Here is a 27,015-nt window from a genome sequence, read left to right as displayed (position 1 = left end):
TGCCTCCTAATGACTTATCAGTTAGACACACAAATGCAGACCTGGTTCGCTAAGACCTCTGCTCTGATACCAACTGTAAAGACCCGTCCTAATCCATCCGGACGTAGTCCATATCGATTATAAATGATTCCCAACAATTGATTACATCGCGAGGTACTTGACCTCTATATGATACATTTTACAAACATTGCATTCGTTTTTAAAAGACAAACTTTCATTTACATCGATAGTTGACAGACATGCATACCATTTCATAATATATCCAAATATAATTGATTTAATAATAATCTTGATGAACTCAACGACTCGAATGCAACATCTTTTGAAATATATCATGAATGACTCCAAGTAATATCTCTAATATGAGCAAATTCACAGCGGAAGATTTCTTTCGTACCTGAGAATAAACATGCTTTAAAGTGTCAACCTAAAGGTTGGTGAGTTCATTAGTTTAACATAAATAATCATTTCATAATTTTAATAGACCACAAGATTTCATATTTCCATTTCTCATAAACATACGTCCCATGCATAGAGACAAAAATATCATTCATATGGATTGAACACCTGGTAACCGATATTCACAATTTGTATATAAGAATATCCCCATCATTCCGGGATCCTCCATCGGACATGATATAAATTTTGAAGTACTAAAGCATCTGGTACTTTGGATGGGGCTTGTTGGGCCCGATAGATCTATCTTTAGAGTTCGTGTCAATTAGGGTGTCTGTTCCCTAATTCTTAGATTATCAGACTTAATAAAAAGGGCATATTCGATTAGATAATCCAACCATAGAATGTAGTTTCTATTACTTGTGTCTATTTCGTAAAACATTTATAAAATCAACGCTTGTATTCTCAGTCCCAAAAAAATGTAAAGAGTAAAAGGGAGCAAATGAAACTCACCTAAGGTATTTTGTAGTAAAAATACATATAACAACATTGAACAATGCAGGGTTGGCCTCGAATTCACGAACCTATACCATTTGTATACTTATTAATATGCATAATTGTAATCGAATAAGTTTATATATATCTAATTTTATTTGTTATATCCTTTTATATTGTACTTATTTAGGATTTATTATTCTAAATTTCATTAAAAACATATTCTTTATTTATATAAATCATTTCTTAACTTATGTGTTATATATATTTATTTTATATTTATTTCATTACAATAATTAATAACTATACTTTTAGTCATCTTGATACCTATATATATATATATATATATATATATATATATATATATATATATATATATATATATATATATATATATATATATATATATATATATATATACACATGTGTTTAGTATTATATTTAAAAATCGATATTGTATAAGTATTTTAAGTGTTAGCCTATTTGATATATAGTTATATGGAATATTATCTTAATTATAGTGATTGTAAATAATATCTTTTATGAAACTAATATTTATTTGTTAAAATGATAGTTTTTATAATAATAAGTTGCTAATAATAATAATAACCAAAAATAATAATAATAATAATAATAATAATAATAATAATAATAATAATAATAATAATAATAATAATATTGTTAATAATGATACATATGTTAATGATAATATTACTAAAAATGATACTAATACTAGTATTAGCGAAAATAATAATAAGTTGTGTTATTTTCATAGTAACAAATATAATAATAATCATATTGGTAATAATAATAAGAAAAAAAAAATCATACTTATAATAATAATAAAAATAATACTTTTAATGCATAACAATATTACATAACAATAACTAAAATTATAATACTAGTGATCATATCATCAATTTTAACATAATCATAATTTATAATAACAATAACAATAATAATAATAATAATAAATGATAAATAAACTACCTCATAATCTTATTTTAAAAAGAATTGTGCCCTGAAGGAATTGAACCCAAGACCTCTCGAACTCGACATAGCACTCTAACCAACTGGGCTGTTGCCCGATTTCTGTTTTAAAACCCTCTCATTTAATTATAACCCGTATATACTGTGTCCCTTCTTCCCTCTTCTTCTTCATCAAATCCAATCGACAGGAAATAAAACCTCACCACCATTTGTTTTCGATTTAGATTAGAACATAAAAATCTAACCAGGAACAAACCAATATTCTGATTTAAACTAACAGAAATAAAAAAAAATAAAAGGAACCCGTCGCTGCTACATGTTCAAGAACTCAAAATCACTTTTCAAATTTGAAAATGTTTTAGACTAAACTTACAACATAAAAGAGGTTGTAAATCACCCATGTAATCTTTATAAATCATCAATTAAAGCTGTAGTAACTTATAACTCTCCAATTCGATCTTGGAACACCAGTTTAACTTTTTGACATATATCTTTGACTCGAAAATTCATTCTTGATATGAAAAATTGGAACTTGAAACTCTGCATATAGTTTGAAAGAAGGATTTCTGATAGAACTGCATTATTATATTTTTAAAACTCATTCAAAATCAAACTATTGCAATTCTTGTTCATGAGCAGGGGAACCCGACTGTTTTTCATATATTTTGATTAATTCTAATTTGATAAAAGCTGTTTGAGGTAATTGAAGTTGATATTTGAGAGTGTAAAGTCAATTGGTATCCTTTTTCAACTGAGATGGATAGATTTTTATGACAAAAAGTCTACAGAATCTTATAATCAGGTACAAAGAAAATTTAAAAAAAAACAAAAAAAAAAGACAACGATTGTTAACAGATTTTGGACATGAATTGTAGATTGAGATTGACAGATTCAATTAGTAGGCCAGGAGACATAAATCGTTGATGGCAATGGCCAACAAAAATCGTACTACATATCTATATTTATATTTAGTATAAATTAATATTAATAACAAATAAATCTATTAACAATCATAATAATTATAATAATACTAAATAATAATATTGATATTAACCAAAAATAATAATAGTATTGAAATTGATAAACTTTTATAATAATAAGGATAACTTATAATTATCACAATGATTTTTAATGTTTATAACAATTATAAAAGTAATAATATTAATAAGAATAATAGTATTATTAATAATAACTAATAATATTTTAATTACATTTAAAATATAATTTTAATCCTTATTATACTAATATTTATTTTCCAAAACCATTATTTTGAGAATCCTAACCTTAACTTTATTAATCTTTTAATATTTACAAATAAAAATAATAATAACACAAATATTGATATTCGTATTAATACTGATAATGAAGATAATAATTATATTATTTCAACAACTAGCTTTTGATTTGTAATCAAATTTACTTTGTTAATATTACGTTTTATTATTTACAATACTTACATTTATATTTATTTATATATTTATTTATAAATAATAGTTCGTGAATCGTCGAAAATAGTCAATGGTCAAATGAATACATAAACACAGTTCACAGTTTTTGAGACTTCAACGTTACAGACTTTGCTTATCGTGTCAAAATCAATTACAAATTAAGTTTAAATTTGGTCGGAAATTCCCGGGTCATCACACCACTCAGTGGTTACCCTATCAAAGGAAAGGCACTAGGTGAGTTTCTACTCTCAATGTTTCACGACTAATAGCAACACCCTCGTAAACATCATCTCTATGAATCAATATATTGAGGTACAAGAAATCATTTTTGGAGATTATTTTCACTTGGAGTAAACCATTCTTTGGGACCAAGAGTTCACGTATCTTCTCATCCGCACATCCCCTTAAGTATAAAGATAAATTCAGAACGAACCGCTCGAAGAGTTCACCCTGGTTCAAAGATCACACCTTACGTGCGATTTTCTTTCGGAAATGTAATGTAAAATACTTTAGGAATCTATGAATCTTGTTATCCTCTTGGAAGGGGACTGCTTAAAACATCTACGACACTAATGTGGTTACTCTACATATTCCTTCCTTCGTTGGTTACAACTATATGTTGTTCTAGTTAATGTTAACCCTAACTTCAACATGTAACTGAAAGGATAAAGTTACATTATGGAACTATGCTTTCATTTCATCTAAGGATAAGATCACTTGCAGTATGGTAAACTGGGTGATATCCTTCATTGTTCCTTCAGACCGTTCTGAAGACACTATAAATAATTATGGCTTGCATTGCATATAAGTCCAATTAGTCACTTTCAGCTAAAATTTCAATTCATTTAGTCAAATGAAACGTTCTTAAATATCGGGTTCTTTATGCCTATGGTCTCCTTCCAAAATCCAGGGGTTAGTAAAATCCATGGCAAACACAATCCATACATCAAATCGCATGGTTGTGATCACCATGTTTTCCATTCTATCTGTTAGCTTTGTATTGCGACATAAACGCTCAATATTTTAGAGGAGTTTGGTAACATTCATAATGCATTTCATGCATCCAGCTTACTGAAGATGCCTGTAAGGCTAAAAACATCATCTTTCCTTTTGTGGATATATATTCAGATGACATATTCATGTTAACAAGAAACGAAATCAATTTGTTGATCTCTTAGGACAAGAGACTTAATTAATGGCATATACCTATTCTTACTTTTATACGCCCAAGTACCTTTCAAGGTAAATAGCTCACTTCTGAGCCAACGAGTCTCTCGGAACTTTGATATGCACCCCTTTCTTCAAATTCGGTACCATTGTTGTTCACTCCTCAAAATTTCGGGACGATATTTTCTTTAACAGGTGGGTAATGTAACGACCCGGCTTTTTCGACTTGCTTTTGTGCTTTGTGCTTTCACGAAACTGCGTATATGTGCGTACTGAGCTAGTTTATGCTCTGGGATCTTATTTAATGATTAATTACTTTCATTAATAACTTACAACGTGCTATTAAGTGTGTAATCACTTAACTTGATCCCCGAAAGATTTTACGACCGTTGGTGTCAGTTGATGTTTGAAACGAGCTATGTATTTGGTACTAGTTTAACTTTGGTCATAATCGGAATATTATGACTACGTAATACTAATTGTTATTTTATAATAACAATTACTTGGGTTTTTGGATGCTTAATTACGCTTAGTAATTTACTAGAACACACTAGTTAGTCTTGTTGGACTTTCTACCTCGTTGGACTCAAGCCCACCCTACTCTAGCTAATGGACTATTTAATTAGCCCAATTTTAATAAGTTTATGACCCATATTAATTAAAGACAGATGCCCATTTATTAGAGGGAACATACTAGCATTTTTGTTAACCATAATCACAATTGTTGCATAGGATCCCAACATAAGCACTAACTTTAGACAACCATTAACCAAAAGCAAAAAGTTGTTCCCCCTTGTCTCCCCCCAAACCCCACGGCCTAAGCACCCCTTCCCCCTATAAATACCACACAAACCTCACCCATTTTACACTTGATCTCATTCACAAATTACACACACTTACTCTCTAATTCTCTCTCTAGTCTTTCTCACTCTAAAAAGTGTAAGTTTTAAATTTTCTTCTTCTTCTTCTCTTCTTCATATTCACGACATCATCATCATCATTTAAAGGATCAAGCTTTTTAGTTTTTGATCTTGTTATATCTTGTAGATTCAAACTTGGGTTTGAATCCTTTAAGAACATGAAAGATTCAAGCTTTCTAGCTTTGAATCTTCATTTACTTGTTAGATCTAGGTTTTCTAGCTTATGATTTCTTTATTTTGTTATAAAGATCAAAACTTGTGTTTATGATCTTCATGTAACTTGAAGATCTAGTCTTTTGCTTTAAGGATCTTCAAGAACATTAAAGATCCAAGCTTTCTAGCTTAGGGTTTCATTATTTTTTTAAAGATCTTAGCTTTCTAGCTTATGGTCTCATTACTTTCATTAGATCTTAGCTTTCTAGCTTATGGTCTCATTAATCTTGTAAAGATTCAAGCTTTCTAGCTTAGGGTTTTCTTAATACTTGAGATCTAAGTTATCTTTGTAGATCTCACTTACTTGAAACCTTTTTGTGATTGTTGTGATGATAAGGATGCATGAACTTGTGTAAAAAGGACAAAGGTTGAAGCTTTATTGGATTTATGCAATAAAGAGGCAACCTTGATATTTAAAACTTGTAGAATGATAGCTTTTACTCTTAGTTGTGTGTTGATGGTTGAAACTTGGTCAAAGAGATGCTAAAACATCAAAGAGTCGTACACTTAAAGCTTACACACATCAAGGATGAGAACCGTGATGAGCATCAAGCACCAAGGAACCCATCGGAGCACTTGCTTGCTGTTTTTCGGGGTCTGATCAGACTCCTAGACTTCTGTAAAATAGATTTTCAGATAGTTCGTTTCGATTAGATGACTTTTCGTTTAGGCCTCGCCTAAATCCGATATACGGTTTAGGATTTATAGCCTTCCGAAAGTCACTACGCCTTTGTAACGTTGTGCTGAAATTTCTGACCTACTCGCACTTAAACCGTCGTCACGGTCAAATGAAGATGAGTTAGGTTCTAAAAATTGGATAGCGGTTAAAGGACTCACATACGGAGCCTTGGCCACTGACTACGAATCTTTTTGATTTGTATAGAGGTCGTAACAGCTGTCCAAAGTCAGCCTATTGTTTCGATCTCTATTCTTGTTAACTTACTTTAGCTTTGATGAATGATGATGATGATGATGATGATGATGATGATGATGATGATGATTATGATGATGACACTTAAACTTAATTTATGCACTTTTAAATTTATGGGGACAACATACTGACCTAGTAACCTTTGACTTAGGTTGACGACCTTTCGGACCGACTTACTACCTGCATACGTTTCATATCGACTTTTACTGCTTATTCACTGTGAGTTATAACATCCCTTTACTACTTTTACTATTTTTTGGGACTGAGAATACATGCTCTTTTTACGTTTTACATACTAGACACGAGTACTTAAACTTTATATATGTGTGGGTTACAAAACAGCACAAAGATTCCCCTTAGCTCGGTAACGTTTAATCATTGGTTTCTGAACCGTGAACGCGAATCTTAGATATGGATCCATAGGGTTTGACAACCCCACTCGGGCGAGTCGCGCTAGTAGACAACGGGTGTTTAATACGTCGAGGACAAACACACTCGCCAAGGGCACTTTTAGGGGTGATATACATACGTTAAGTCTAGTTACCGGGTGCCCACGGTTAAGCATATACTTTTCATACTGTTTTGAATACTGATTTAAACTGCTGGTTGAAGTACTGAAATCTAGTGGTCTACATTACATTACTGGTTACAAACAAACTATAGCTCACCAACATTCGTGTTGAATCTTTAAGCGTGTATTTCTCAGGTGCTTAGACGTTGTTGCTTCCGCTGTTAGACTTGCTATCTTGGTGTTAGACTTGCTGTTACGGACATGATGTGTTAGATTTCAGCTGCATTACTTAGAGATGTCTCAATCATGGAACTTTTAATTTGCATTCGCAACTTACGTTATTTTCAAACAATGGCTTTGTAACGACCTTTGGGTCACGTACTTATGTTTATGCTTCTATTCATAGGAAGCACGTTATCTTTTGTAAAACGCTATCTTTTCATGAATGCAAAACTGGTTTTCAAACAGCATATAGTGTATGACCTTATAATGATCCTGTTGTTGACGATCCGTACACGATGGTTTTGTACGGGGCGTCACAACTAGAATGTGTTTTGTGATAATACTTGTGTATTTATTAGATTCGGCTCGGTGATCGTAGTCATTTGCTGATTCTTTTGCCTTTTGGGATTTCTTTATTCGAAAAAAGGTATGGATATTCTAGGTGGCACTAGGATCATTTCGGTAAAATCTTTCTTCTCGAAACATTGTTTGAATTATGTATCAAATTATTATTATGACATGCTCATTTGAAAATTCGTTATGTTTGTTAGTATATGATTTGTTATGATTTTCCTCATTTTTGATTTACTAACGAGTTTGCCAATTATGTTTGTTAATTGAGGAATCATAATATATTGGTCTTTGGAAATTGTGTCAAAACCGTGTCTCAAAAACCAAAACCAAAACAGCCCGAAATCAGCTCCTAACACAGTCCCGAACAGCCACTGTTTCAGCCCCGAAATCAGTCCCGGACAGCCCCGAACACTGTAACATCCCATTTTTCCCGTACATATTTAAAGGTACAAACTTAATTATTAGTACGATTATAACTTGTTCGTTTATGTGATTAAATGAGCCAAAGTGTTAGTTTATGAGTTAGTGCATGTATGTGTGTATATATATATATATATATATATATATATATATATATATATATATATATATATATATATATATTTGAGAATGCGTGCGTGAGCGTGTATATGTATGTGTCGAGATGGAGTTGAGTCATGCGAGACTTAAGGTTGAAGCTTAGGCGTGCATAGGAAGAGTGAATGAGGTGTGCTAGTTGTTTGAACCATCGTTTTGTGTTAAATTGTCGAAGTGACCAGGCCTAGGCAAACGCCGCGCCGCGACGGGCGGGACCGCGCCGCGACAAACAAAGCAAACCTGGATCAGAAATTGGGTTAAGAAGGGTCAAATTTCCCTTTATGCGTCGCGCCGCAATGAATTGAGCCGCGCCGCGGCAGTCCTACTGGACAGAATCCGGACTTAGCTCTTTTTAAGGGATTTTAAGGGGCAAAATGGTAAATTGACATGTGGATCTGATGGGAGCATTAAATCTCCACCACATATCCATTTAATTCATTTTCCTTTTCTCTTTTCTTTCTATTTTCTCTCACAAAACACAAAACCCACTTAGATTAAATTTAAGTTTTGGAGGTGAAGAATTGTGAATCAATCCTAGGAGCAAGAATTAAAGTTGTTCTCCTTGTTACTAGCTACAAGAGGATAGTCTTGGTAAGTTCTAACTTTATGTTTTAAGTTTTAATTGGCTAATGGCTAGGGTTTTGGTTACTAGAGATTTGTATGACCCGTTTGAGGGTAAAATGGGTGAATTTGGGTTATGTTGTTGTAATGAAACCCTAATAGCCACAATATAGGGTTTTGGCCTTGTGATTTGAGGTTGTAAGTGTCAAATGGTGTTGTTAGTCACTAATGCACTTTTAGATTTAATGAAAGAAGTGTTAATGGGAAATTTTGACTTGATTGCGAGTCTAAGCAATATAAAATGGGTCAAAATGTACTAGTTGACCTAATTAGGTGAAATGGGTATGAATTACCCTAAGTTTGTGTTAATTGAAGTTAGTAGACTTTAATTCACTAGTCTTAGTGATTAAAGTCGAGTCTTGGCCATTTAAGGGCGATTTTGGGTGTGGTTGAGTCATTTAATGCGAATGGGGTCATTAAATGCTCAAAGTGTAAGTAATGTGGTAAATGCCATTAGTTGCGTATTGAATGTGTACCTATGTATTAGGTACTTTGCTCGAAGAATACGGAGGCATTTAAATCGTCACCAAATCGTTAAGGTGAGTGGAATGATTATATGCATATGTATGTAATATATTTATTTGTATGCTATGGTATGAACCAAAGAGCCGGTAGTGCCATAGTATGTGCGAGCATGCTATGATGTGAACCAAAGAGCCGGTAGAGTCATAGTACATGTGTTATAATGTGAACCAAAGAGCCGGTAGCGCTATAGCACGATTTGTTAGGGTGTGAACCAAAGAGCCGGTAGCACCTTAGCATTGTTAGAGTGTGAACCAAAGAGCCGGTAGCACTCTAGCGTGAGTATGACTCGAGTTGTGATGTGAACCAAAGAGCCGGTTGCATCATGACAAATGCGTATGGTGTGAACCAAAGAGCCGGTAGCACCATGACGCGAGAATGGTTAACCATGGTTGTGTATTGTTTTGTAGCATATTATATTATGTCGATTATATGTTATTGATTACACTAGTAGCGGTTTGTTGGAGATTATTAGCTTTGTACTTGAGATGGTATGCTAATTGTATTGCTAGCGTGTATGCGGTATATGTGTAAGTGATTGCAAGTAGGTGTAGTGACCCGAACTTTTCCATATTTATATATATATTAAATGAAATTGTTATTTACATGATTAAGTGTTTCCAACATGTTAAGCAATCAAACTTGTTAAGACTTGATTAATTGAAATAGGTTTCATATAGACAATTGACCACCCAAGTTGACCGGTGATTCACGAACGTTAAAACTTGTAAAAACTATATGATGACATATATATGGTTATATATATAGTTAACATGATATTATGATAAGTAAACATATCATTAAGTATATTAACAATGAACTTCATTTGTAAAAACAAGACTACTAACTTAATGATTTTGAAACGAGACATATATGTAACGATTATCGTTGTAACGAAATTTAATGTATATATATCATATTAAGAGATATTCGTACATCATAATATCATGATAATATAATAATTTAAAATCTCATTTGATATTATAAACATTGGGTTAACAACATTTAACAAGATCGTTAACCTAAAGGTTTCAAAACAACACTTACATGTAGCGACTAACGATGACTTAACGACTCAGTTAAAATGTATATACATGTAGTGTTTTAATATGTATTCATACACTTTTGAAAGAATTCAAGACACTTATCAAAATACTTCTACTTAACAAAAATGCTTACAATTACATCCTCGTTCAGTTTCATCAACAATTCTACTCGTATACACCCGTATTCGTACTCATACAATACACAGCTTTTAGATGTATGTACTATTGGTATATACACTCCAATGATCAGCTCTTAGTAGCCCATGTGAGTCACCTAATACATGTGGGAACCATCATTTGGCAACTAGCATGAAATATCTCATAAAATTACAAAAATATGAGTAATCATTCATGACTTATTTACATGAAAACAAAATTACATATCCTTTATATCTAATCCATACACCAATGACCAAAAACACCTACAAACACTTTCATTCTTCAATTTTATTCATCTAATTGATCTCTCTCAAGTTCTATCTTCAAGTTCTAAGTGTTCTTCATAAATTCTACAAGTTCTAGTTTCATAAAATCAAGAATACTTCCAAGTTTACTAGCTTACTTCCAATCTTGTAGATTGATCATCCAACCTCAAGAAATCTTTCTTATTTACAGTAAGATATCTTTCTAATATAAGGTAATACTCATATTCAAACTTTGATTCAATTTCTATAACTATAACAATCTTATTTCGAGTGGAAATCTTACTTGAACTTGTTTTCGTGTCATGATTCTACTTCAAGAACTTTCAAGCCATTCAAGATCCTTTGAAGCTAGATCCATTTGTCTCTTTTCCAGTAGGTTTATCCACAAAACTTGAGGGAGTAATGATGTTCATAACATCATTCGATTCATACATATAAAGCTATCTTATTCGAAGGTTTAAACTTGAAATCACTAGAACATAGTTTAGTTAATTCTAAACTTGTTCGCAAACAAAAGTTAATCCTTCTAACTTGACTTTTAAAATCAACTAAACACATGTTCTATATCTATATTATATGCTAACTTAATGATTTAAAACCCGGAAACACGAAAAACACCGTAAAACTGGACATACGCCGTCGTAGTAACACCGCGGGCTGTTTTGGGTTTGATAATTAAAAACTATGAAAAACTTTGATTTAAAAGTTTTTCTTCTAGAAAAATGATTTTTCTTATGAACATGACACTATATCCAAAAATCATGGTTAAACTCAAAGTGGAAGTATGTTTTTCAAAATGGTCATCAAGACGTCGTTCTTTCGACTGAAATGACTACCTCTTACAAAAATGACTTGTAACTTATATTTTCGACTATAAACCTATACTTTTTCTGTTTAGATTCATAAAATAGAGTTCAATATGAAACCATAGCAATTTGATTCACTCAAAACGGATTTAAAATGAAGAAGTTATGGGTAAAACAAGATTGGATATTTTTTATTTTTGTAGCTACGGGAAATATTAACAATTCTATACAAATCATATCCTAGATAACTTATTTTGTATTATACATGTATTCTAATATATTATGTAATCTTGGGATACCATAGACACATATGCAAATGTTTTGACATATCATATCGACCCATGTATATATATTATTTGGAACAACCATAGACACTCTATATGCAGTAATGTTGGAGTTAGCTATACAGGGTTGAGGTTGATTCTAAAAATATATATACTTTGAGTTGTGATCTAGCCTGAGACGTGTATACACTGGGTCGTGGATTGATTCAAGATAATATATATCGATTTATTTCTGTACATCTAACTGTGAACAACTAGTTGTAGGTTACTAACGAGGACAGCTGACTTAATAAACTTAAAACATCAAAATGTATTAAAAGTGTTGTAAATATATTTTGAACATACTTTGATATATATGTACATATTTGTTATAGGTTCGTGAATCGACCAGTGGCCAAGTCTTACTTCCCGATGAAGTAAAAATCTATGAAAGTGAGTTATAGTCCCACTTTTAAAATCTAATATTTTTGGGATGAGAATACATGCAGGTTTTATAAATGATTTACAAAATAGACACAAGTACGTGAAACTACATTCTATGGTTGAATTATCGAAATCGAATATGCCCCTTTTTATTAAGTCTGGTAATCTAAGAATTAGGGAACAGACACCCTAATTGACGCGAATCCTAAAGATAGATCTATTGGGCCTAACAAACCTCATCCAAAGTACCGGATGCTTTAGTACTTCGAAATTTATATCATATCCGAAGGGTGTCCCGGAATGATGGGGATATTCTTATATATGCATCTTGTTAATGTCGGTTACCAGGTGTTCACCATATGAATGATTTTTATCTCTATGTATGGGATGTATATTGAAATATGAAATCTTGTGGTCTATTGTTACGATTTGATATATATAGGTTAAACCTATAACTCACCAACATTTTTGTTGACGTTTTAAGCATGTTTATTCTCAGGTGATTATTAAGAGCTTCTGCTGTCGCATACTTAAATAAGGACAAGATTTGGAGTCCATGCTTGTATGATATTGTGTAAAAACTGCATTCAAGAAACTTATTTCATTGTAACATATTTGTATTGTAAACCATTATGTAATAGTCGTGTGTAAACAGGATATTTTAGATTATCATTATTTGATAATCTACGTAAAGCTTTTTAAACCTTTATTGATGAAATAAAGGTTATGGTTTGTTTTAAAATGAATGCAGTCTTTGAAAAACGTCTCATATAGAGGTCAAAACCTCGCAACGAAATCAATTAATATGGAACGTTTTTAATCAATAAGAACGGGACATTTCAGTTGGTATCCGAGCGTTGGTCTTAGAGAACCAGAATTTTGCATTAGTGTGTCTTATCGAGTTTGTTAGGATGCATTAGTGAGTCTGGACTTCGACCGTGTTTACTTGAAAAATGATTGCTTAACAAATTTTGTTGGAAACTATATATTTTTAACATGTGAATATTATGTGATATATTAATCTCTTAACGTGTTTGATATTATGTGATAGATGTCTACCTCTAGAACAAGTCTCATTGACTCACCTAATAATAATGAAGAGTCAAATGTAAATTGGAATGATTCGTGGACTGATTCACAAGTTCCCGAAGAGGAACCGGAAGAAGAGTCGGAACCGAAAGAAGAATCGGAACCGGAAGAAGAATCGGAACCGGAAGAAGAAATAGAACCAACGGGGGAAATAATAAAACGGTTAAGTAGAAGAAAATCCTCAACCAACCGACCAAAGTTAATTATGGTCAATGGTGTTTCCGCCAAGGAAGCAAAGTATTGGGAGGATTACCAATTCTTCGATGAATCGGATCCCGACAAGGATTCCGATGATGTTATAGAAATTACCCCAACACAATTTAATAAGGCAAAAGAGAACAATAAGGGAAAGGGCATAAAAATAGAGAAATTTGATTCCAAACCCGATGAACTTTATATGTATCGTCAACACCCGTATTTCTTAAGTTGTGACAATAACCCGGGAACCTCTAAACCACCAGGTTTTTCTGAACCAATGTGGAAAATGACGGCTCGTATTAGGGGAACATCATATATCCCTAGAAACTTGGCAAAACGAATCAAAACCGAAGAAGAAGAAACGAGCGAGTCGGAATAAGATAGTTGTATTCGTGTGGTGTAATATATGTAATATAGTGTGCTTATACTTTATGATATACGTAAAAATTGCTTGTATTAATAAGTATTTTTTTATGAATCTAACTCTTGTCTATTTTACAGTATTAAAACACAAAATGGATAGACAACCCAATATTTTAAGAGACCTACCCGGAGACATGATTGATGAAATCTTGTCTAGAGTCGGTCAGAATTCCTCGGCACAACTATTTAAGGCGAGATCAGTTTGTAAGACATTCGAAGAATGCCTTGGTTTATAAAAGGCTTTCGTTCGAAAGATGGGGGATATCACATTGGGAAATCCATAAGTTACGATGTGTTTACTTTGACGCATATATTGCGGGGAACCCAAATGCTATTTTACGCAACGGGTTAAGAAATTATTTTGACTCAATATATCCGAATATAGGACTTCGTGATTTAGAAAAAGCGGCTAACATGCAACATAAAGAAGCATGTTATGCTTACGGGTTAGTAATGTTCGCTTCTCACCAAAGTGAGGACAAGAACATCGGGCTACAACTATTAAACAAAACGTTCCCACAAGTGACGGAGTCGGTAATTGGGGTAAGAAATGAGGTTTTTAGGTTATTACGAGACTGTTGGTCATTACGTAACCTTCATCCTTTTAACGACGTTACAACACATTGTCTTACTATCGGTCACAACGGTTATGTTCCACAAAACCAAGGATGGGAAGTGGTATTAGTAAAATCAGAATGCATGACTTGTTTCTGGACGTATGAATTACGTGTCTTTATTGCCTTTGCTGAACGCCTTATTTATTAACTAGAATTATCTTCGCAACTACTTTGTATCAAAGTTTTATGTGCTATATTTCATGCTATATGTAAAATAACGGTATTGTAAGTTTGCAAGTTATTGTATAAAGGTTTGAATATATTATATATATTTTTTTTGTGATTAGTTTTTCATATAGAATTGTAGTAGTTGAAATGGTATGTTAGCTACTAAGTATGAACTTAACGGGTAGAAACTACCCGAATTAAAGAGTATAAAACGCTAATATGAAGAAAGAGCTTTTATAAATAAGTTCATATTACGCTACGAAATACTATTGACTACTCTTGATATTCTATATGATTAACTCGTTTCATTTGACTATTTTGAAGGAAATGGCACCGACTACTTGACACACCTTGAATATGAGCGAAGAGGAATTTCGTGCCTTTCTTGCTTCAAACATAACCGCAGTATAGGCCGCGCTACATACCAACAATAACTCTGAAACTAGCAATACAGCTAACGGTGCAAGAAATCGTGTAGGATGCTCCTACAAGGAATTCACTACCTGCAAACCTTCAGAATTTGATGGGACCGAAGGACCAATCGGATTGAAATGGTGGACCGAGAAAGTTGAATCGGTCTTTGCCATAAGTAAGTGTGCTGAAGGAGACAAAGTGAAGTACGCTACGCATACCTTCACAGGTATTGCGTTAACATGGTGGAATACCTATCTAGAGGAAGTGGGACAAGATGCTGCTTACGCGCTACCGTGGTCAGCATTCAAGCACTTGATGAACGAGAAGTACCGTCCTAGAACCGAGGTCAATAACCTCAAGTCAGAACTTACAGGGTTATGAACACAGGGATTCGATATTACTTCGTACGAAAAACGATTCACAGAATTGTGCCTATTGTGTCCGAGAGCGTTCGAAGATGAGGAAGAGAAGATCAACGCGTTTGTGAAAGGGTTATTCGAGAGAATCCAAGAAGATATAAGTTCACACGAGCCTGCCTCCATACAAAAGGTATGTAGAATGGCTCACAAACAAGTGAACCAGATTGAGGGAAGAATTAAAGAACAGGCGGCCGAAGAGGCCAACGTGAAGTTAGTCAAAAGAAAGTGGGAGGAAAACGGTGATAAGAGTCACCAAAACAACAACAACTATCCCAACAATCGCAACATCAATCGCAACTACAACAAACGGCACAACAACAACAACAACTACTACAATAATCATCCCAACAACAATAACAACCGCAACAACAACAATAATCAGAAGCAGCTATGCCAAAGGTGTGAAAAGTATCACTCGGGGTTCTGCACCAAATTTTGCAACAAGTGTAAAAGAAATTGTCATAGCGCGGTGAAGTGTGAGGTCTACGGACCAGGGGATAACAGAACGAAAGGAACAAATGGTGTCGGAACCAGTAATGGCGGAGCAAGTAGTGTCGGAGCAAGTTATGCCAATGTAGTTTGTTATAAATGTGGAAAACCGGGCCACATTATTAGAAATTGCCTGAATCAGGAGAACACGAATGGACAAGGCCGCGGAAGAGTTTTCAATATTAATGCGGCAGAGGTACAGGAAGACCCGGAGCTTGTTACGGGTACGTTTATTATTGACAATAAATATGCTTACGTTTTATTTGATTCGGGTGCGGATAGAAGCTATATGAGTAGTGATTTTTGTGCTGAATTAAGTTGTCCATTGACGCCGTTGGATAGTAAATTTTTAATCGAATTAGCAAACGGTAAATTAATTTCAGCAGATTATATATGCCGGAATCGAGAAATTAAACTGGGTAGCGAAATATTTAAGATTGATTTGATACCAGTAGAGTTAGGGAGTTTTGATGTAATAGTTGGCATGGACTGGCTGAAGGAGATGAAAGCAGAGATCGTATGTTACAAAAATGCAATTCACATTGTACGAGAAGAAGAAGAACCCTTAATGGTGTATGGAGAAAAGGGCAACATGAAGCTACATCTTATTAGTAATTTGAAGGCACAAAAACTAATAAGAAAAGGTTACTATGCTGTTCTAGCACACGTCGAGAAAGTACAAACTGAAGAAAAGAGCATCAATGATGTTCCCGTCACAAAAGAATTTCCCGATGTATTTCTGAAAGAATTACCGGGACTACCTCCACATTGATCTGTTGAATTTCAAATAGATCTTGTACCAGGAGCTGCACCAATAGCTCGTGCTCCTTACAGACTCGCACCCAGCGAGATGAAAGAACTGCAAAGCCAACTGCAAGAACTATTAGAATGTGGTTTCATTCGACCAAGCACATCACCATGGGGAGCTCCTGTTTTGTTTGTCAAGAAGAAGGATGGTACATTTAGGTTGTGTATTGACTACAGAGAGTTGAATAAACTTACCATCAAAAACCGTTATCCACTGCCGAGAATTGACGACTTATTTGATCAACTACAAGACTCGTCGGTTTATTCGAAAATCGATTTACATTCTGGATATCATCAAATGCGAGTAAAGGAGTATGATATTCCAAAAACTGCTTTTAGGACGTGTTACGATCATTACGAGTTTATGGTCATGCCGTTTGGTTTAGCTAATGCACCAGTTGTGTTCATGGACCTTATGAACCGAGTGTGTGGACCATACATTGACAAGTTTGTCATTGTTTTCATTAATGACTTACTTATTTACTCAAAGAATGACCAAGAACACGGTGAACATTTGAGAAAGGTGTTAGAAGTATTGAGGAAGGAAGAATTGTACGCTAAGTTTTCAAAGTGTGCATTTTGGTTGGAAGAAGTTCAATTCCTCGGTCACATAGTGAACAAAGAAGGTATTAAGGTGGATCCGGCAAAGATAGAAACTGTTGAAAAGTCGAAAACCCCGAAAACTCCGAAACACATACGCCAGTTTTTAGGACAAGCTGGTTACTACAGAAGGTTCATCCAAGACTTTTCCAGAATAGCAAAACCCTTGACTGCATTAACGCATAAAGGGAAGAAATTTGAATGGAATGATGAATAAGAGAAAGCGTTTCAGTTATTGAAGAAAAAGCTAACTACGGCACCTATATTGTCATTGCCTGAAGGGAATGATGATTTTGTGATTTATTGTGACGCATCAAAGCAAGGTCTCGGTTGTGTATTAATGCAACGAACGAAGGTGATTGCTTATGCGTCTAGACAATTGAAGATTCACGAGCAAAATTATACAACTCACGATTTGGAATTGGGTACTGTTGTTTTTGCATTAAAGACTTGGAGGCATTATTTATATGGGGTCAAAAGTATTATATATACCGATGATAATGCTAAAAACGAACATATATTTCATAGCATTATTCCTCAAGAAAGACAAGCTTTTAGTTGCAATTGTTCTATTTACAAGTGATATTCGTTTAAATAATAAAAGGTGAAGACAAAAGACATATTCGACGAATTAAAGACGCAAACGACCAAAAAGCTCAAAAGAACAAATTACAATCAAAGAGGTTCCAATTATTGATAAGAAACGTCTCTAAATTACAAGAGTACAAGATTCAAAATGCAAAGTACAAGATATTAAATTGTACGCAAGGACGTTCGAAAATCCGGAACCGGGACCAGAGTCAACTCCACGCTCGACCCAACGGACTAAAAATTTCAAGTCAACTATGCACATGAATATAATATAATATATAATTAATTTTTAAAATTAATATATATATTATATTATATTTAAAAACCGTCGGCATAAAAAAACAAAGACTTTTGAGTCTCCCCAGCTGGCCATGCGATCGCATGGCCTGGAGGAAGAAACTCCATGCGATCGCATGAGCATATTTTTCAGCCCACAGGCCTATAAATTCGCAGTTTGGTGAACGTAAAAACACATCTTTTTCTTCTTCACTCAAACGTAGTATATGTATATATAATTTATATTTTAATTTTAATTTTAATTTTAAATCCTAATAATAAGGGTGTGTTAGCGAATGTTGTAAGGGTGTAAGTCGAAATTCTGTCCGGGTAACGCTACGCTATTTTTAATCATTGTAAGTTATGTTTAACCTTTTTAATTTAATGTCTCGTAGCTAAGTTATTATTATGCTTATTTAAAACGAAGTAATCATGATGTTGGGCTAATTACTAAAATTGGGTAATTGGGCTTTGTACCATAATTGGGGTTTGGACAAAAGAACGACACTTGTGGAAATTAGACTATGGGCTATTAATGGGCTTTATATTTGTTTAACTAAATGATAGTTTGTTAATTTTAATATAAAGATTTACAATTGGACGTCCCTATAAATAACCATATACACTCAATCGGACACGATGGGCGGGATATTTATATGTACGAATAATCGTTCATTTAACCGGACACGGGAATGGATTAATAGCCACTAGAATTATTAAAACAGGGGTGAAATTATGTACAAGGACACTTGGCATAATTGATAACAAAGTATTAAAACCTTGGGTTATACTCAGTCGACATCCTGGTGTAATTATTAAACAAAGTATTAAAATCTTGTTACAGTTTAAGTCCCCAATTAGTTGGAATATTTAACTTCGGGTATAAGGATAATTTGACGAGGACACTCGCACTTTATATTTATGACTGATGGACTGTTATGGACAAAAACCAGACGGACATATTAAATAATCCAGGACAAAGGACAATTAACCCATGGGCATAAAACTAAAATCAACACGTCAAACATCATGATTACGGTAGTTTAAATAAGCATAATTCTTTTATTTCATATTTAATTTCCTTTATTTTATATTTAATTGCACTTCTAATTATCGCACTTTTATTTTTTGTTATTGTATTTAATTGCACTTTTAATTATCGTACTTTTTAATTATCGCAAGTTTATTTTATCGCACTTTTATTTATCGCAATTTCATTATCATTATTTACTTTACGCTTTAAATTAAGTCTTTTATTTATTCAATATTTTACATTTTGTTTTAACTGAGACTAAAGTTTTTAAAATTGACAAACCGGTCATTAAACGGTAAAAACCCCCCTTTATAATAATAATATTACTTATATATATATTTGTATTTTTATAAAATAAAACTAATATAGCGTTAAGCTTTGATTAAAAGATTCCCTGTGGAACGAACCGGACTTACTAAAAACTACACTACTGTACGATTAGGTACACTGCCTATAAGTGTTGTAGCAAGGTCTAAGTATATCCATTCTCTAAATAAATAAATATCTTGTGTAAAATTGTATCGTATTTAATAGTATTTCCTTGTAAAATTTAATAGTATTTTATACCCCTTAGCTTTAACATCAAGTATTTTTGGCGCCGCTGCCGGGGATTTTTCTTGCTTAAAAGACGAAAGCGCAACGCTAAATAAAAAAAAAAGATTTTTATTTTTAGTTTACTTTTATTAAAATACGCTTTTGTAAAAATACATTTTAATATATTCGAAAATATAAAAAGAAAAACAAAAATATAAATATTTTTAAGAGTTTGTTAAATATTTAAGTTCTATAAAAGTTTCTTTATATTTATTTTATAAAAATATAAGTTTTATTTAATTTATAAAAATATACTATATAAATATTTAAAACAGAAAAAATAAACACAGCAAAATAAAAAAAAATAATAAACTCTCGGGCCTGCTACTGTAGCAGCCCGTAACCTGGCCCAAAATCCTGGCTCATGCGATCGCATGAGCCCGAAGGCATAAACTCATGCGATCGCATGAGTGTGTCTGACACGCCAACAGGAAACCCTAACTGCATTAATTACGGTGTATTATTATTATTATTTAATAAACCCTAATTAGGTTTTAATATTTTATTATTTAGTTTAATTTTAGTTTTTAATTTATTTTATTTTTAGTTAAATTAGTTTAATTAAAATTTAAAATTAATAGTTTTATAAAATAAATAATATAAAAATAATATTTTTATAAAAAATTGTACTTTTTACAACTTTTAGTATATTTTTATATTTTGTCCCTTTTTAATTGTTTTAGCGTAATTTTTTTGTATTTTTCGCTCGTATTTAGTTTTAATTCATAGTTTTTGCCATAGTTATTTTTATTTCTAGATTTTTAGGCTTTCACGTAAAATCCCTTAAGTGCTTTTTTTTTTAGACTAAGATTTAGGTGATTTAGAATTTTGCGACGCCTTTTTAAGTTTTAGTACCTTTTTAAGATATTGCCATTTGGGATATAGTTTTACTTGTAAGCTTTAATATTTTTAGACGCCTTTTACTATGTATCAATTATCATTCCAATTAGTAATCTCAATTTGCGATTATAATTTTAAGTTAGTAATAGTAATAAGGTTGGGTTAGTCGAGTGTTTTTAAGTTCTATAAGTCATTTTTTTATTATTTCTTATTTTTCGACGCCTTTTATTTTTTCGATCTTTTCTTTTTCGACCTTTTTCAACGCACTCTTTTTCTTTCTTATTTCTCGCTATTCTAGTTTTAGGACATAGAATTTTTTTTTCTACTTCTTATCTATACTTCTTAAAATTACGAAAATTTATTTTAAGTGGTTAAATTGATAGACATCAAAATTTTCTGGTTCGTAGTAATAGTTGGATTTGTACGTGGACCGGGTTATTGGAGCCAAACAGTCCTCAATTATATTGAGACCAAACGAATCCTGCCCCTCTGCTGCATCTTTTGGCTATTCGAAACGTGGGCAAAATCAGAAAAGTCTATTGATTGGATAACTTATATAATTTTTCTTTCCTTTTAAAAACTAATAGGATATTCAGTGAATGCACCGAGCAAGACGTTCACCACCTGTAACTAGATCAAGACATCTAGCTAATATTACCGCCGTTGATTTTTCTTTAGAATCGTCATCCAGTCGACCAAGTACTCCAATTCAAATTTCCGATAATCCATTTTTTGAACCCGACCTCACAATTGAGAATCCGGAGAATATTCAGGGACAATTCGTAGATCCTGAACCATTAATTTTTCCTCCGGAACCACCAATCATTCAAACAGAGATTGTTGAGGAACGAACCATTAAATCAGAATCCTCTAGTGATTCCGATTCAACAAATTCAATTATGGAGAATCTGGAACCTTTAAGTATGGAAGACCGAATGAGAGCTAAACGCACTGGCCAAGGTCACGCAATTACTCATCCAGACATTAATGCGCCAGATTATGAAATCAAAGGACAAATTCTACACATGGTGACTAATCAATGCCAATTTAGTGGTGCGCCGAAGGAAGATCCAAATGAACATCTTCGTACCTTTAATAGGATCTGCACTCTATTTAAAATTCGAGAAGTGGAGGATGAACAGATATATCTCATGTTATTTCCCTGGACTTTAAAGGGAGAAGCCAAATATTGGTTGGAATCGTTACCTGAAGGGGCGATTGATACATGGGACGTTTTAGTTGAAAAATTTCTTAAACAATTCTTTCCGGCATCTAAAGCCGTAAGACTTCAAGGAGAAATTGTTACGTTCACACAGAAGCCAAATGAAACTCTATATGAGGCATGGACAAGATTTGGAAAGTTATTAAGAGGATGTCCGCAACATAGTTTAGACACCTGTCAAATAGTACAAATATTCTACCAAGGATGCGACATCACTACAAGGAAAGACATCGATATAGCAGCTGGTGGTTCTATTATGAAGAAAACTGAAACTGATGCTTACAAAATTATTGATAACACTGCTTCCCACTCACATGAGTGGCACCAAGAAAAAGATATCGTTAGATCATCTAAAGCAGCTAGAGCCGATTCTAGCCATGACTTAGATTCTATTTCCGCAAAGATAGATGCTGTCGAGAGACGAATGGAAAAGATGACTAAGGATATCCACTCAATACGAATTAGTTGTGAGCAGTGTGGAGGATCACATTTGACAAAAGATTGTCTCGGTATTGAACTAACAATGGAACAAAGAGAGAATATTTCATACATAAACCAAAGGCCTGGAAATAATTATCAGAATAATTATCAACCGCCAAGACCAATTTACAATCAAAACCAGAATTATAATCGAAATATTCCATACAACAACCAACAAGGTCCTAACAATCAACAAGTATCCAATAATACTTACAATCAGCAAAGACCTAATTTTCAAAACAAACCACCACAAACCGATGATAAAAAGCCGAATTTAGAAGATATGATGACAAAGCTAGTTGAAACTCAAACGCAGTTTTTCACATCTCAGAAACAAACGAATGAACAAAATGCTCAAGCATTTAGAAATCAACAAGCTTCTATTCAAAACTTGGAACAAGAAGTAAGTAACCTAGCAAGTTTAATAGGTGAAAGAAAACCGAGAAGTTTACCTAGTGATACAAATGCAAACCCCCGGAATGAAATAGCTAAAGCCATTACCACAAGAAGTGGTACAACACTTAAACCACCTGAAATACCTGTAACTTCTGATAAAGCTATTCCTACTCCACAAGAACCACAACCTGATCAAGATAAGGAAAAAGAACCGGTAGTTGAAAAGGTTAATGAAGATAACACAGTTAAGGCTAAACCTTATGTTAAACCATACCAACCACCACTTCCTTACCCGAGTAAAATGAAAAAAGAGAAACTTGAAGCCGAGCAATCCAAATTCTTGGATATGTTTAAACAGATAAATGTTAATCTTCCTTTCATTGATGTGATTTCAGAAATGCCTAGATATGCTAAATTTCTGAAAGATCTAATCTCAAATAGAAAGAAAATGGAAGAACTCTCGGCTGTTACTATGAATGCTAATTGTCCAGCAGTGCTGTTGAATAAGATACCAGAAAAATTATCTGATCCAGGAAGTTTCACAATTCCATGTTTTCTGGGTAGTCTTAGTTCAATAGAAGCATTGGCAGACTTAGGTGCTAGTATAAATTTAATGCCGTATTCATTATACGCTAAACTAGACCTTGGAGAATTGAAACCAACAAGAATAAGTATACAACTAGCCGATAGATCAATAAAATATCCTAGAGGGATAATGGAGAACATGCTAGTTAAAGTTGGTACTTTAGTATTTCCAGTAGATTTTGTTGTTCTGGACATGGAAGAAGATTCTCAAGTTCCTCTCATATTAGGAAGACCATTCTTAAACACGGCTAAAGCAATGATAGACGTGTTCGGTAAGAAATTGACCCTAAGTATAGAGGATGAGAGTGTTACCTTTTCAGTTGATAGAGCAATGCAATAACCGCAATCTGCAGATGATACATGTTATTATATTCAAACTATAGATTCACATGCAGAATTATTAGAAGAATTTCCAGAATTACAAGGAACAGGAGAATGTTCTTTAGGAGAAGGAACTGAACCAATTGATGAAGCTGAAATGTTAGCTACACTAATAGCTAATGGATATGAACCAACAACAGAAGAAATTCAAATGCTAAAAGAAGAAGACAGATATCGATATAAATCATCGATAGAAGAACCACCGAAATTAGAGTTAAAGCCACTTCCAAACCATTTGGAATACGCTTATTTGCATGGTGAATCTAAATTACCTATAATAATATCGTCTTCTCTTACTGAAAATGAGAAATCACAACTCATTTCTGTGTTGAAAGCTCATAAACCAGCCATTGCATGGAAGATTCATTATATTAAAGGAATAAGTCCTTCGTATTGCACACATAAAATCCTTATGGAAGAAGGTCATAAAACGTATGTGCAACGCCAACGAAGACTAAATCCGAATATGCAAGATGTAGTTAAAAAAGAAATTATTAAACTGCTAGATGCAGGTTTAATTTATCCGATTTCTGATAGTCCATGGGTAAGCCCAGTTCAATGCGTGCCTAAGAAGGGTGGCATAACTGTCATTACAAATGAGAAAAATGAGCTTATTCCTACTAGGACTGTAACAGGATGGCGTGTATGTATTGATTATAGAAAATTAAATGACGCCACCAGAAAATATTACTTCCCCTTACCTTTTATTGATCAAATGTTGGAAAGGTTAGCCGGAAACAGTTACTATTGTTTTCTAGATGGTTTTTCCGGATATTTTCAAATTCCAATAGCACCCGAAGATCAAGAGAAAACCACATTTACGTGCCCTTATGGTACTTTTGCTTACAAACGCATGCCATTTGGACTTTGCAACGCCCCTACAACCTTTCAAAGGTGCATGATGGCGATTTTTCACGACATGATAGAAGAATGCATGGAAGTTTTCATGGATGACTTTTCAGTCTTCGGTGATACTTTTGAATCATGTCTAGTTAATCTGGAACGAATGCTTATTAGATGCGAACAATCAAATCTAGTACTTAATTGGGAGAAATGCCATTTCATGGTTAAAGAAGGCATCGTTCTTGGACATAAAATTTCAAAAGAAGGAATTGAAGTGGATAGAGCTAAAGTAGATGTAATTGCTAAACTTCCACATCCCACCAATGTTAGAGGAGTTAGGAGTTTTCTAGGGCATGCCGGTTTTTACCGACGTTTCATAAAAGATTTTTCTAAAATTGCCACTCCTATGAATAAACTCCTAGAAAAGGATGCTCCATTCATCTTTTCAGATGAATGCATCAAATCTTTTAATATTCTTAAAGAGAAACTCACTAATGCGCCGATCATGATAACACCGAATTGGAATTTACCGTTTGAACTAATGTGCGATGCAAGTGATTTTGCAATGGGAGCCGTTTTAGGACAAAGAATTGAAAAAAGATTTCAACCTATATATTATGCTAGTAAGACGTTACAAGGAGCACAAACAAATTACACAACTACTGAAAAAGAACTCCTTGTTATTGTCTTTACTTTTGACAAATTTCGTTCATATCTCGTTCTAGCAAAAACGGTGGTCTATACCGACCATTCTGCTCTTAGATACCTATTTTTGAAACAAGATGCTAAACCAAGATTAATCCGTTGGATCTTACTCTTACAAGAGTTCGATATTGAAATCCGAGATAAAAGAAGAGCAGAAAATCTCGCCGCTGATCATCTTTCTCGTCTTGAAAATCCCGAATTAGAAGTTCTAAATGAATCGGCTATACAAGACAACTTTCCTGATGAATATCTATTGAAGATAAATTATAATGAAATTCCATGGTTTGCAGACTATGCAAACTACTTAGTATGTGGATACCTTGAAAAAGGATTGTCGTACCAAAAAATGAAAGAAATTCTTCAGTGATATAAAACACTATTTCTGGGAAGATCCACATCTGTTTAAAAGTTGTCCAGATGAAATAATACGCCGATGTGTATTCGGAGATGAAGCTAGTAAAATTTTAAACCATTGTCACACAGGACCAACAGGAGGGCATTATGGGCCTCAACTAACAGCAAGAAAAGTTTATGATGCTGGATTCTATTGGCCTACAATTTACAAAGACGCACACCTTCTTTGCAAATCCTGTGATGCTTGTCAAAGGGCCGAAAAAATAAGTCAACGTGATGAAATGTCACAAAATGTCATTCAAGTATGTGAAGTATTTGACATTTGGGGTATTGACTTTATGGGTCCATTTCCAAAATCTTATAATAATCTATATATTCTCGTAGCCATTGATTATGTATCTAAATGGGCGGAAGCACAAGCTCTCCCAACTAACGATGCACGAGTTGTAGTCAACTTTTTAAAACGTCTTTTTGCAAGGTTTGGAACACCGAAAGCTTTAATAAGTGATCGGGGAACTCATTTCTGTAATAATCAACTTGAGAAAGTTCTCAAAAGATATGGAGTAACTCATAAAATCTCCACCGCATATCATCCACAAACAAGTGGAAAAGTTGAAAATACCAACCGAGCTTTAAAACGTATTCTAGAAAAAACCGTAGGATCAAATCCGAAGGAGTGGTCCATTAAATTGAAGGATGCACTCTGGGCTTTTAGAACAGCCTACAAAACTCCAATTGGAACCACACCTTTTAGACTCGTTTATGGAAAAGCATGTCATCTTCCAGTAGAAATTGAACACAAAGCATTTTGGGCTTTGAAGACATGTAATCTTGATTTACATGAAGTTGGACGTCTACGGTTAAGTCAATTAAACGAATTAGAAGAATTAAGACATGAAGCATACGAAAATTCGTTAATCTATAAAGAAAGAACAAAGAAATGGCATGATAAAAGAATCAGAAGTTCAAAAGAATTCAAAGAAGGAGACAGAGTTCTTCTTTTCAATTCACGATTCAAGCTATTTCCTGGAAAATTGAAATCAAGATGGTCTGGACCATTCATAGTCAAAAGAGTTTTCCCATACGGAATGATAGAATTAATAAATTCAAATGGGATTGAATTTAAGGTTAATGGTCACAG

General features: G+C 33.4%; 1 non-coding gene across 1 annotated transcript; it reads right to left on the bottom strand.

Annotated features, from left to right (window-relative positions):
* Window positions 1–22,191: 22,191 nt before the first annotated feature.
* Window positions 22,192–22,298, bottom strand: LOC139895193 (small nucleolar RNA R71). The gene has a single exon (XR_011775655.1). It is a non-coding gene; the product is annotated as a small nucleolar RNA R71 (small nucleolar RNA).
* Window positions 22,299–27,015: the final 4,717 nt, after the last annotated feature.

The sequence above is a fragment of the Rutidosis leptorrhynchoides genome, chromosome 2 (assembly GCF_046630445.1).
Source record: "Rutidosis leptorrhynchoides isolate AG116_Rl617_1_P2 chromosome 2, CSIRO_AGI_Rlap_v1, whole genome shotgun sequence".
NCBI lineage: Eukaryota > Viridiplantae > Streptophyta > Magnoliopsida > Asterales > Asteraceae > Rutidosis > Rutidosis leptorrhynchoides.
This window is presented reverse-complemented; position numbering and strand designations above follow the sequence as displayed.